This window comes from Plecotus auritus (assembly GCF_963455305.1).
Source record: "Plecotus auritus genome assembly, chromosome: X".
NCBI lineage: Eukaryota > Metazoa > Chordata > Mammalia > Chiroptera > Vespertilionidae > Plecotus > Plecotus auritus.
In genome coordinates, this window is record NC_137784.1 from 41894909 (window position 1) to 41907286 (window position 12378).

At 42.6% G+C, this 12378-nt stretch overlaps 1 pseudogene across 1 annotated transcript; it reads left to right on the plus strand.

Annotated features, from left to right (window-relative positions):
* Positions 1-11009: 11009 nt before the first annotated feature.
* Positions 11010-11358, plus strand: LOC308240105 (nuclear transport factor 2-like; annotated as a pseudogene). Its single transcript has one exon. The product of its transcript is annotated as a nuclear transport factor 2-like (transcript).
* Positions 11359-12378: the final 1020 nt, after the last annotated feature.

Genomic DNA, 12378 nt, shown 5'->3' on the forward strand with positions numbered 1-12378 from the left:
GCAACTAATATTTATATAGTGCTTACTCTATGCCAGGCACTGTTTCAAACACTTTATGCATATTATTTTTTCAGGACTTCCAAAAATTCTGTGATGTAGATACTAATATCCCCATTTCCTTAAGAGAAATACACTTTTTTTTTTTTCAGGATTTATCCCCGCTCTACTCCTACTCTGGTAGCTTGAATCCTGGGTGTGTTCATTAAGGTAGAGACTGTTGCCTGTCTGAATCTTCAGAGATTACTTTGGCCACATGGTTTAGACCCATGCTGTGGGAATCATGTGTTGCTCTGAAGGTAACCTGATAGACAGAAGACACCTTCACAGAGGTTTTTATAACATCCAAAATTATAATAATATGCTTATATATGCTTGTACATATATAGATTATCTCTGGAAGGTAGCACAGAAACTTTTAAGAGTGTTTTCCTCTAGCAAGGTTAATGGTGTTCATGCATTACTACACATATGTTTACCATGTGCATGGACCACCCTTGCAAAACTTAAAACACACAGAGATAGTAAAAGAGAATAACTTTTAAAATACTCTGATGAAAATTCCATTTTCCCATCTTTACATTTCCCCCAATTAACACTGTAACACTCCTCTACATATGACAGGACTGAGGGTAGGGGAAAGAAACTTAATGGGAGAGGAACTTGCTCCTGTAATTTTTGCTATTTTTTTCCTGAGGGCTTATTGTATCTTGTAGCATTCCAAATAGGTCCATAACAAACCTCAAAAATGTACGTTTTTTATTCCAAAGGGAGAATAACATACATATTTACTACCATTTATACCTATAATTTTATTTGAATGGGGGTTACAACTAGGTCTGAGGTCTTCTGGATGTTTGCTTTAACAGAAACATTCAATTAGCCTGAGGGACCTAAACTAAAGAAAACAATAATGTAGATGTCTGATCATTCAAAAAAGTGTTCTGCACCCCTGAAATTCATTAAAAATTAATATATATATATTTTTAATTTTTTATCTCAACACTCTCTTGCTACATATACTAGCCTAGATTTGGCCTGTGCCCCTTCATGTTTCTCAGTACAATCTTGTCTCTTCCCTTCAAGTTTGTATATATACCCTCCTAAAACTGAAAATATTTTCTTAGTTCAACCCTTCTATAGAACATATAACTTCTCTCTAGTCCAAGTCTAAATCCTTGCCCTCATTTTTTTAATCAATTTTTTAAAATTAAAGTATAGTTGGCATACAATAATATATTAGTTTCAGGTGTACAGCATAGTGATTCAAAATTTATATTCCTTACAAGGTGATCACCACACTGACTCTAGTAACTATCTATAATGCACAAAGTTATTGCAATATTATTGACTATATTACCTGTGCTGTACAATACATCTCTAAGGCTTATTTATTTTATAACTGGAAGTTTTTACCTCTTATTTTCCTCCACCTTTTTCACCCACCCTTCCCTTCTAGCAACCATTAGTTTATTCTCTTTTTCTCTATGAGTCTGTTTTTGTTTTGTTTTGTTTTGTTTTGTTTGTTCACTTGTTTTATTTTTTAGATTTTATATATAAGTGAAATTATATGGTATTTGTTTCTCTCTGTCTTATTTATTTCACTTAGCATAATACCCTCTAGGTCCATCCATGTTGTTGCAAATGACAAAATTTCATTCTCTGCTATTGCTGTGTAATATTCCATATCTACACTAATAAAAGAGAAACATGAAAATTTACCATCCCTCCACTACTCCCACCAGCCAATCAGGAGTGAGTATGCAAATTAACCCAACAAAGATGGCGGAAGCCATGGAACTGGAGTGAGCAGGAGGCTTGGGTTGCCCCTGGTGATGGAGGAAGCCAAGATTCCCACCCACCCTGGCCTCCACTCAAAGAGGGGCTGGGGGCCTGGGCCACTGGGGGACATGGCCAGACTGAATACAGCCCTCAGCCCCTCAGCCTGCAAAAAGCTATCATCCCTTCACCCAGGCTGGCCAGGCACCCCAGTGGGGATCCCCACCCTGAAGGGGGTGTGGACAGCCTGAAAACGGTCCACAGCCCCTTACCCAGGCTGGCCACGCCCCCATGGAGTAAAAGTCCCCGCCGGGGGACATGGCCAGCCTGCAAACCAGCCCCTCACCCAGGCTGGCCAGGCCCCCGAGCAGGAACCCCCACCCTGAAGGGGGTGTGGACAGTTTGAAAACAGCCCTCAGCCCCTCACCTAGGCTGGCCATGCCCCCCCAGCAGGGAACCTCACCCCATGGGAGTGTGGCTGACCTGAAAACAACCCAGGCCCCTTGCCCAGTCTGCCTCACGCCCCAAGGGAACCCCCACCCTGATCTGGGACACCCTTCAGGGCAAACCAGCTAGCCCTCACCCGTGCACCAGGCCTCTATCTATACTAATAAAAGGGTAATATGCTAATTAGACTGGGAGACCTTCTGGATGTTTTTCTGGAAAAAGCCATGGTGGCAGGGCTGAGGTAGAGGTGGTTAGAAGCCAAGAGGGGAGGGCAGTTGTGGGTGATCAGGCCAGAATGGGACAGTAGTTGGGGGTGATCAGGCCAGCGAGGGGGGCAGTTGGGGATGAGCAGACCAGCAGGGGGGCCAGTTGGGGGCAAGCAGACCATCAGTGGGGGTCAGTTGGGGGTGATCAGGACAGCAGGGGGGCTGTTTGGGGTGAGCAGGCCAGCAGGGGGGCAGTTAGGGGTGAGCTGGCCAGTGGGGAGGGCAGGTAGGGGCAAGCAGGCCAGCAGGGGGGCAGTTGGGGGTGAGCACGCTGGCACAGGGGGCAGTTGGGGTTGATCAGGCTGTGGGGAGGGCATTTGGGGACAAGCAGGCTGGTGGCGGGGGGAAGTTGGGGGTGAGCAGGCCAGCAGGCAGAGTAGTGAGGGGCAATCAGGCAGGCAGGCAGGTGAGTGGTTAGGAGCCAGCAGTCCCAGATTGCAAGAGGGATGTCCGACTGCCGGTTCAGGCCCAATTTTTGTAAACAGGCAGTAGGACATCCTTCGAGGGGTCCCAGATTGGAGAGGGTGAAGGCCAGGCTGAGGGACACCCCCCCGCCTGTGCACAAATTTCATGCACCAGGCCACTAGTATGTATATATATATATATTAGAGGCCCGGTGCATGAATTCGTGCATGGGTGGGGTCCAGCCAGCCTGGCCAGGGGGAGGGGACATGGGTGGTTGGCCGGCCTGCCTGCTGGTCGAACCCCTGGTTGAGGGGACAATTTGCATATTAGCCTTTTATTATATAGGATATACACTGAGTGGCCAGATTATTCTTTGGACAAATACCCAAAAGTGGATTTGCTGGGTTGTAAGGTAGTTCTATTTTTAATTTTTTGAGGAATCATTATACCCTTTTCCATAGTGGCTGCCCAATTTACAGTCCCAGGAATAGTGTGTTAGAGCTCACTTTTCTCCACATCCTCACTGACACTTGTTATTTATTGACTTTTCTATAATAGCCATTCTGACAGGTGTGAGGTGATATCCCACTGTGCTTTTGATTTGCATTTTCATGATGAGTGATGTTGATCATCTCAATAGATGCAGAAAAAACATTTTACAAAATAAATTTAGCATTGATTTATGATAAAAAACGTAAATAAAATAGGTATAGAGGGAACATTTCTCTACATAATAAATGCTATATGTGACAGACCCACAGCTAACATCATACTCAATATGATGGATCAGGAACAAGATAAGGATGCCCACTCTCACCAATTCTATTCAATATAGTATTGGATGTTTTAGCCACAGCATATAAGAGAAAGAAATAAAAGGCATTTCAATTGGAAAAGAAGTAAAACTGTCACTATTTGAAGATGACATGACTATATTTAGAAAATCCTAGGTACTGCATCAAAACACTATTAGAACTAATAAATGAAATCAGTAAAGTTGCAGGATAAAATATAGAAATCCATTGTGTTCCTATACATTAATAATGAATAATTAGAAGGAGAAACTTAAAAACAAACCTCATTTCTAATTGTTAGTCTGGGAAACTGCTTTTTATACTTAAGTTTCAAGGTGAATTAAAAGATCTCTAAAGTTGCTGCCTGCTCAGTAAGTCTTAGTTCACTTGAAGCAAGTATTTCATATTACAGAGGTCAATCTTCAATTCTGGCCCACCCTTTCCACCTTTTTTTAGAATTTATGGTGTCAGGGATTGAATGTACTTTTTTTTTTACCCCCAGGGACAGCTCAGGGCGTTCACATTTCTTAAACTAAAGAAATGTATTAATATGAACAGTAAAATGTCTGATCTTAAAGAGACTGATATTTAGTTGGAGACCTTTCTATTGTCCCTCTCATGAACTTGCCTTTTGTAAACAGTGATTTTTTTTCTGCCTTAGGTAAGGATAGGAAAAAACAGAAACTTCATCATTCTTGTGGAACTTCTTTTTATATTACCTCACTCACACATTCCAGTATTACCTTTCCCCTTTTGCATTACCTCCCAGAGCTGGTTTGCTCAACTGTATAGATTATAGCCTCATTGTTGAAAAGGCCTCCAACATGCAGATTGTTTAAAGCCACTGAGTTCTTGAACTAGTGGGTTCTTCTGTTTCTAGGCCCTGGGTCGAAGTCTTCACCTCATGTACTTGTATTTTCTATTAAACTAGTTACTACTGAACTCAGAATCAGATTAAGAATTCTAGAAAAATCAAACACTTATGCTTTGCTTTAAGGTAAAACTCTGTCCCCCTTGTTACCTTAAGTGCATGATTTCCATTAACCATTTATTTTTCCTGATGAAAATTAATACCATGTTTATGACATATAAAGTCAAGTGGTCTCAAGTCCCAATGCCAATATCAGACCTTGTCTAACATAGAGTGGAAAACAAAAGACAAGAAGGGCAGCTCTCTGACACTGTGGAGTGGATCTCTACCATTTAGCAAACTGTGTTCCAGGCCAGAGCCCTAGACTGAGAACACCATTACAGACTAGAAACACCAATCAGAAAGGATATATGCACCCCTATGTTCTTAGAGGCACAATTCACAATAGCTAAGATTTGGAAACAGCCTAAGTGCCCATCAGCAGATGAGTGGATAAAAAAAACTGTGGTACATCTACACTATGGAATACTACGCTGCAGTAAAAAAAAAAGAAGGAATTCTTACCATTTGCAACAGCATGGATGAAACTGGAGAGCATTATACTAAGCGAAATAAGCCAGTCAGAGAAAGATAAATACCACATGATCTCACTCATTTATGGAATATAATGAACAACATAAACTGATGAACAAAAACAGGTCCAGAGACAGAGAAGCATCGATCAGACCATCAAACCTCTGAGGGAAGGTGGGGGAGGGTGGGGGTAAGGGGAAGAGATCAACCAAAGGACTTGTATGCATTCATATAAGCCTAACCAATGGACACAGACAACAGGGGGGTGAGGGCATGAGTGGGGGAGTGGAGGGAAATTGGGGGGGATAAGGACACTTATGTAATACCTTAACAAAAAAAGAAGAAAAAATCAGGGTGAGTTGGAAGAATTCCCTTGCATGGAAAGATAAGGCATGTTTTTAATGAAATTATCTCTGGCTTCTCTTTTTTTTATTTATTTATTCATTTAAAATATTTAGTATTACATATGTCCCCTTTTTCTCCCCATTGATCCCTTATAGCCACTTCCAGACCTGCAAACCTTCACCACCCTAGTGTCTGTGTCCATGGGTTATGCATCTATGCATGGAAGTTCTTTGGTTGATCTCTTCCCATCCACCCACCCCTGCCTTCCCTCTGAGATTCTTTGCAGTCTGTTCCATGCTTCTATTTCTCTGGATCTATTTTGTTCATCAGTTTATTTTGTTCATTAGATTCTACATATGAGTGAGGTCATATGATACTTGTCTTTCTCTGTCTGGTTTAATTCCATTAGCATAATACTCTTCAGGTTCTGGCTTCTCTTCTAATCAGATGGCATGACAATGAAAGGGAGCAGTAGAAGCCTTTGGTTCTAGAATGATGTTCTCTCTTCTTTTCAGCTCCAAGAGTGATTCAGTTGTGTCTTAGCTCACTGAGTCTGCTAAGGGATCAACCTCAATTGATGACAACTACAGAAGCCCTCAGATAACTGAGTCACACCATCAGAAAGAGGCTCTAGAGGTAATTTAAATTACCATATTCTTCTCTTCCTCACCCCTAGCTCCCATGGAAGATTATACCTGAAATAAGCTATTAGCTGCTGAACTTGTCAGGACTTGTTAGGAAAAGCTATAGGATTACTATTTCCATTTCCACCCAGGGAAGCTGGAGTGAAAAAAAAAACCCACAAAGGAATTTGGGGGCCCAGCTTCATCTGCCAGCATGCCTATACATGGGGCTAGACTTTAAATGTCAACTTCCCAGAAAATATACGTGGACAGAAGGGAAATAAGATGAAAGAGTGAAGACAGAATGGTGCCTTCAAATAAGCCATCTCTGTTCTTGATTTTGAATTATAAGGCTTCTGGTGACTTCCTGGTGCTTTCTATCTGCATGAATATTTCATTTCTGACAAATCCTTTCTCCCCAAGTTTCCTAAGCTCCCATTCATGTCTTACTCCTGAATTCTAATAGCTCCATGAGAGAGTTTGGGGATGTATGCATATACATATACATACTGTCCTGATGTTAGGAGCTAGCTAGAAGGTCTTGGAGAAATACTTTGTAGAATGCTTCTCCTCTAGTCATAGTCAGCTAAAGTGATTTTAAAGAAAGGCATTAAATGTCTGATTACTGCTTTGGCATTCGAGCCAATCCAATCTTCAGTTTAATGACTATGACTTTTGGAGGAATAGAGTTGTCAAGGAAGCTAGCAGGCCCTCTGAAGTTACCACAAAGAGTTCTTTGGTAATTCCTGTGAGGAAGCACAAACTATACAAGGATGTTAGGAAACTAGGAGAGGATAAAACATATTAGTAGTGAGGCTAAGAGGGCAGAAACAAGGGTATATTTTTCTTTTTGCATCTTTTCATTGTTTTACTAATTACAATAAACTCATCATCATGTAGAATGTATTTAAAATGTTAATAAAGAAAATTTTATCCAATCTAATAAAAGAGTAATATGCAAATTAACCATCACTCTGCTACACCAACAAGCCACACCCACAAGCCACGCCCACAAGCCAATTAGGAGCGAATATGCAAATAAACCCAACCAAGATGGCTACGGCCACAGAGAGCAGGAGGGAGGCTTGGGTTTCCCCGGCAATGGAGGAAGCCAAGCTTTCCGCCTGCCCTTGCCAGCCTAGGCCTCCACTCAAGGCTACAAACTTTCAATGATAGAAGATATATAAACCCAAACAGAAATGGCGGCAGCCACGGAACTGGAAAAAGCAGGAGGCTAGGGTTGCCCCCAGTGATGGAGGAAACCAAGCTTTCTGCACACCCTGGCCGGCTCAGGCCTCGCTTAAGGCTACAAAGTTTCCATTATAGAAGATAAATAAACCACAGATACCAGGGCCTCTGCTTGTGTCACCAGGGGGCGTGGCCGGCCTGCAAACCACCATAGGCCCCTAGCCCAGGCTGCTTCACACCCTAAGGGAACCCCCACCCTGATCCGGGACACCCTTCAGGGCAAACCAGCTGGTCCCCACCCATGCACCAGGCCTCTATCCTATCTAATAAAAGAGTAATATGCAGATTGACCATCACTCCAACACACAAGATGGCTGCCCCCATGTGGTCAAAGATCCTGCCCCTATGTGGACACAAGATGGCCACCACAAGATGGCCAGCAGGGGAGGGCAGTTGGAAGGGACCAGGCCTGCAAGGGAGGGCAGTTGTGGGCCATCAGGCCAGCAGAGGAGGGCAGTTGGGAGGGACCAGGCCTGTGAGGGAGGGCAGTTGGGGGCAATCAAGCCTGCAGGGGAGGGCAGTTAGGGATGACCAAGCCAGCAGAGGAGGGAAGTTGGGGGCAACCAGGCCTGCAGGGAAAGGCAGTTGGGAGGGACCCAGGCCTGCAGGGGAGAGCAGTTGGGGGGGACTAGGCCTGCAGGGTAGGGCAGTTAGGGGTGACAAGGCCTGAAGGGGAGGGCAGTTGGGGGGGGACCCAGGCCTGCAGGGGAGGGCAGTTAGGGGTGACCAGGCCTGCAGGGGAGGGCAGTTTGGGGCAAACAGGCTGGCAAGGGAGCAGTTAGGCATCAATCAGGCTGGCAGGGGAGTGGTTAGGGGGTGATCAGGCTGGCAGGCAGAAATGGTTAGGGGCAAAATCAGGAAGGCAGGCAGGCGAGCAGTTGGGAGCCAGCAGTCCTGGATTGTGAGAGGACTGTCCGTCTGCCCGTTTAGGCCCAATCCCATTGGGATCAGGCTTAAATGGGCAGTCGGACATCCCTTGAGGGGTCCCAGATTGGAGAGGGTGCAGGCTGGGCTGAGAGACACACACCCCCATGCACAAATTTCGTGCACTGGGCCTCTTGTATAAACAATAAAAAATATTAAAAAATAATGTTGGAAAATGTGAGCTAAGACATCTTATCTTGAAAACATAAGTGAAAAGGACAAAGAAAAAAAGGAGAAAATATTGAAAGCTAACAGAGGAGAGCAAAGAGGTAAAGGAAAATAGGAATAGAAGGAAAATATAAAGAAAATTGAAATAAATGCAAAGGAAAAAGAGGAGATAATTTAAAGAAGTTAAACGTGTGAAAAAATAAAGAGAATAGAGCATGTGAAGGAAACACAAGAGCAAACCTGAATAAAAACTTCCAATGGCCAAAGCTAGAACAATTATGCTAACAAAATAAATAAGATGATACTGAATTTTGAATCATTTAGTTTGTGTACCTGCCCTCCCAGGAGGTGGAGATTAATCTCTATAATTCTAAGTGTAGACTGGGCTTAAGCACTTGATTCCAAAAAGCACAGTATGGATCAGAGGAAAAAGTAACTTGGCAAACACACCTTGGCCGGGTGATAAAGGTTAACATCACTAGTGATAAGTCCTGTTGATGCTATGTACCCCTTTTTGATGTGATGAGAAGAGCACTTCACCTCTGGTCTCACTCTCAAAAACACGTTGCCCCAGTGTAATCATGAGAAAACCATCAAACAATTCCCATTTAGGAACATTCTATGAAATACCTGACCACTACCTCTAAATAATCAAGGTCATCAAAAACAAGAAAAATTTGCCGAAGTCGGTTTGGCTCAGTGGATAGAGCGTCGGCCTGCGGACTGCAGGGTCCCGGGTTCGATTCCGGTCAAGGGCATGTACCTGGGTTGTGGGCACATCCCCAGTAGGGGTCGTGCAGGAGGCAGCTGATCGATGTCTCTCTCTCATTGATGTTTCTGACTTTCTATCCCTCTCTCTTCCTCTCTGTAAAAAATCAATAAAATATATTTAAAAAAAAAAAAAAAAAAAAAAACAAGAAAAATTTGAGAAACTGTCAGAGGCAAAAGAAGCCTAAGAAAACATGACAACCAAATGTAATATGACATCCTGGATGGTCCTGGAACAGAAAAAGGATATTATGTAAAAACTAAGGAAATCTAAATAAAGTATGGACTTTAGCTAGCAATAACATATTAGAATTGGTTCATTAATTGTAAGAAATGTACCATACTAATGTAAGATATTAATACAGGGAAAAATGGCCTGATAATTTAGAGATCTACTTTGAGGATGAGGACAGGGCAGAACTCTACCAGGTGCCTCCTAAGAGAACCCTGCTGCAGATGCTACAGCAGCCCAGGTACTTTGTTAAAACCCTGACACCAACATTTTTGGTCAGTGTTGGATCCTCTCCTTTTTGTAGAAATTATCAGAAATTATCTCCGGGGGAGAAAGGTGCACCAGGTAAAGTGACTGAATCAGGCTACAGAGCCAAGCCACCTGGATCTCCTCCCAGATCCTCCTCTGCCTGGGATTCAGCATACTTGAATCAGCTGGACATACTCCTAGACTCCAACATTTTTTTTCTGTCACCCTGGAGACAGTCCTTCCTCACATTGTAGGCAGAAAAGAGCTGCTGACTTCTCAGAGCTGCAGCCTCTATGGTCAAAGTGCTGAGCCTCAGCTAGTCTTCACTCTCCTCTCTTGATACAAAAAACTCTGTGCCTTGGTCATGACATCCTTGGACTCTGAGCTGTGTTAACTACCAGCCTCCATCTCTGAAGGGACCATCGATTGCAGTTACCACAGCAACCGACCCAAGGAACTCATTGGACTGACTCAGGATCTAGTGACCTGGTTCTGAATCTTTGTGGAGTTAGAGATTTTAGAGAAGCTACCCCCTCAAACTGCAAATATACAAACCATGCATGTAATTTTAAGGCAATAAAGCTGAAGTTGGCCTCCAGTTATTTCATGAGCTGGAGGGTTGCTCTGTGTGGATATTGAAGATGCCTTCGGGTAAGATGGGGACAGGAAAGCTGGGTCCTTTTTCTGTATCTGTAAACACCTACAATCTGAGATCCTCCAGAACCCCTAAAAGGTTTGACAATTTTCCTGGTCTTTGAAATATGGAGGACTATGATACACTTGGACAGTGGACTCTGCATTCTTCCCCAGTTTTTCACATTTTAGGATTTTGTGCCTTTTAAACTGAAAAACCTTTTGGCACGTTGAGTCATTGTCATAAAGTTGTAGAGGGTTTCATATGTCCTTACCTGTAGCCATGAAACTTCTTGCAGTGCCCATCCCTTCCCACGGGGAGGAGTGTATTCCCCTAAAGAGCCATGGTGTGGAAGGTTCATGTTCTTTTCCCTCTGCCATGAGAACATATTTCCCAGATTGGGGCTGTTCCTTCAGCCTGGGTACCAGAATGGGAAGACATGTGGAGCAGAGCTGCAGCAGCTGCCCTGCAGCCACCTATTAAACATGAATGAGGAATAAATGCTTGTTGTGGTAATGGCACAGAGATTCCAGGGTTGATTGTTATTACAGCAAAGCTAACTAATATATCATTAAACTGAAACCAGGTGCTGTCCTTAAAATAGGGGGAAAAAAAAGACTGTGCTGGGTTGCTGCTGCCATTGTGCCAGCCCCTTGGGTTTAAATGAGGCTGGGTGACGCTCCAGAATGGGAGACAAGCCAATTTGGAAGCAGATTGGATCCAGCTTCATTCAACATTACTACCAGTTATTTGATAATGACAGAACCCAACTGGCGCAATTGACATGGACACATCATGCCTTAAGTGGGAAGGATAGCAATTCCAGGGGAAACTGCCATTGTGGAGAAGTTGTCTAGCCTTCCATTCCAGAAAATCCAGCACAGCATCACGGCACAGGACCATCAGCCCACACCAGACAGCTGCATCCTCAGCATGGCTGTGGGCCAGCTTAAGGCTGATGAAGACCACATCATCAAGGATGCTTGGGTTTGCACCAATGACATGTTCAGGCTTGCCCTGCACAACTTCAGCTGACCTCTTCCCAGCTAGGCACTCATGCTGTTTCCTCCTCCGTCCTCTTCCAGATACTATTCACACTCCTCCAGATGCTCCAAATATCATACACAAATGAGCAGGACCGAGGTGGGAGTGGGTGCAGTGTGCTGCTGCTACTTAGGTATTGTGCATGATGTTTGGATGCTAGACAAGTTACATCTGACAGGAGAATTTTGTGTTGTACCAGCTCATGCCTTGGAAAGACTTAAGTAATGCAAAAGGTTGTCTATTTTTTTAATCTACTGACAAGTTGCTCTAGTAACCCAAGAAGTGAAGGAGAAAGAGCTGCCTCACCATTCAGATATTGATTTGTTCAGATGTTTCAATGCCTCATGATACAATAAAACCACAAAAATTTTCTTAACAGTTTAAAAACACAACAACACAGAGGGGTATATGAGAACCTTTTGTACTATTTTTGCAAGTCTTCTATAAATCCAAAATGATTCCAAAGTAAAAAAAAAATTACTAAAATTTTAGAAGAGGAAAAGAGACAGAAAGTGGAAAAATAATGCATTCACATAAGAAGAGATAAAATATTTTTTTGAAATTAAAGAAACAATATAGAAAAAAAATCTTCAAAAGAAAAAGAAAATCCCTAAATTCTAAAAAATCCAAAAACCTTCCCACAAGCACCAAAAAAAGAAAGAAAAAGAAAAAGAAAAGACAGAAAGAAAGAAAGAAAGAAGGAAAGAAAGAAAGAAAGAAAGAAAGAAAGAAAGAAAAAGAAAAAAAATATAAAATCCAAAATCCAAAGAAAGAACATGTATGGAAAGTAAAAAACAAATAAAAGAAAACAAAAAAAGAGAAAACCTTGAAAATTAAAAAAATATCCCCCATAAAAGAAGGAAACCAAACACAGAAAATTACCAAGAAAATGTAAGACAACCAAGCAAAAAAGAAAAACCAAAAAGTAAAACAAATCACCCAACAGAAAAGGAAATCACTGCCAACTATAATAGAAAAAAGGAAAAATGGGAAAAAGAAGGAAAGGAAAGC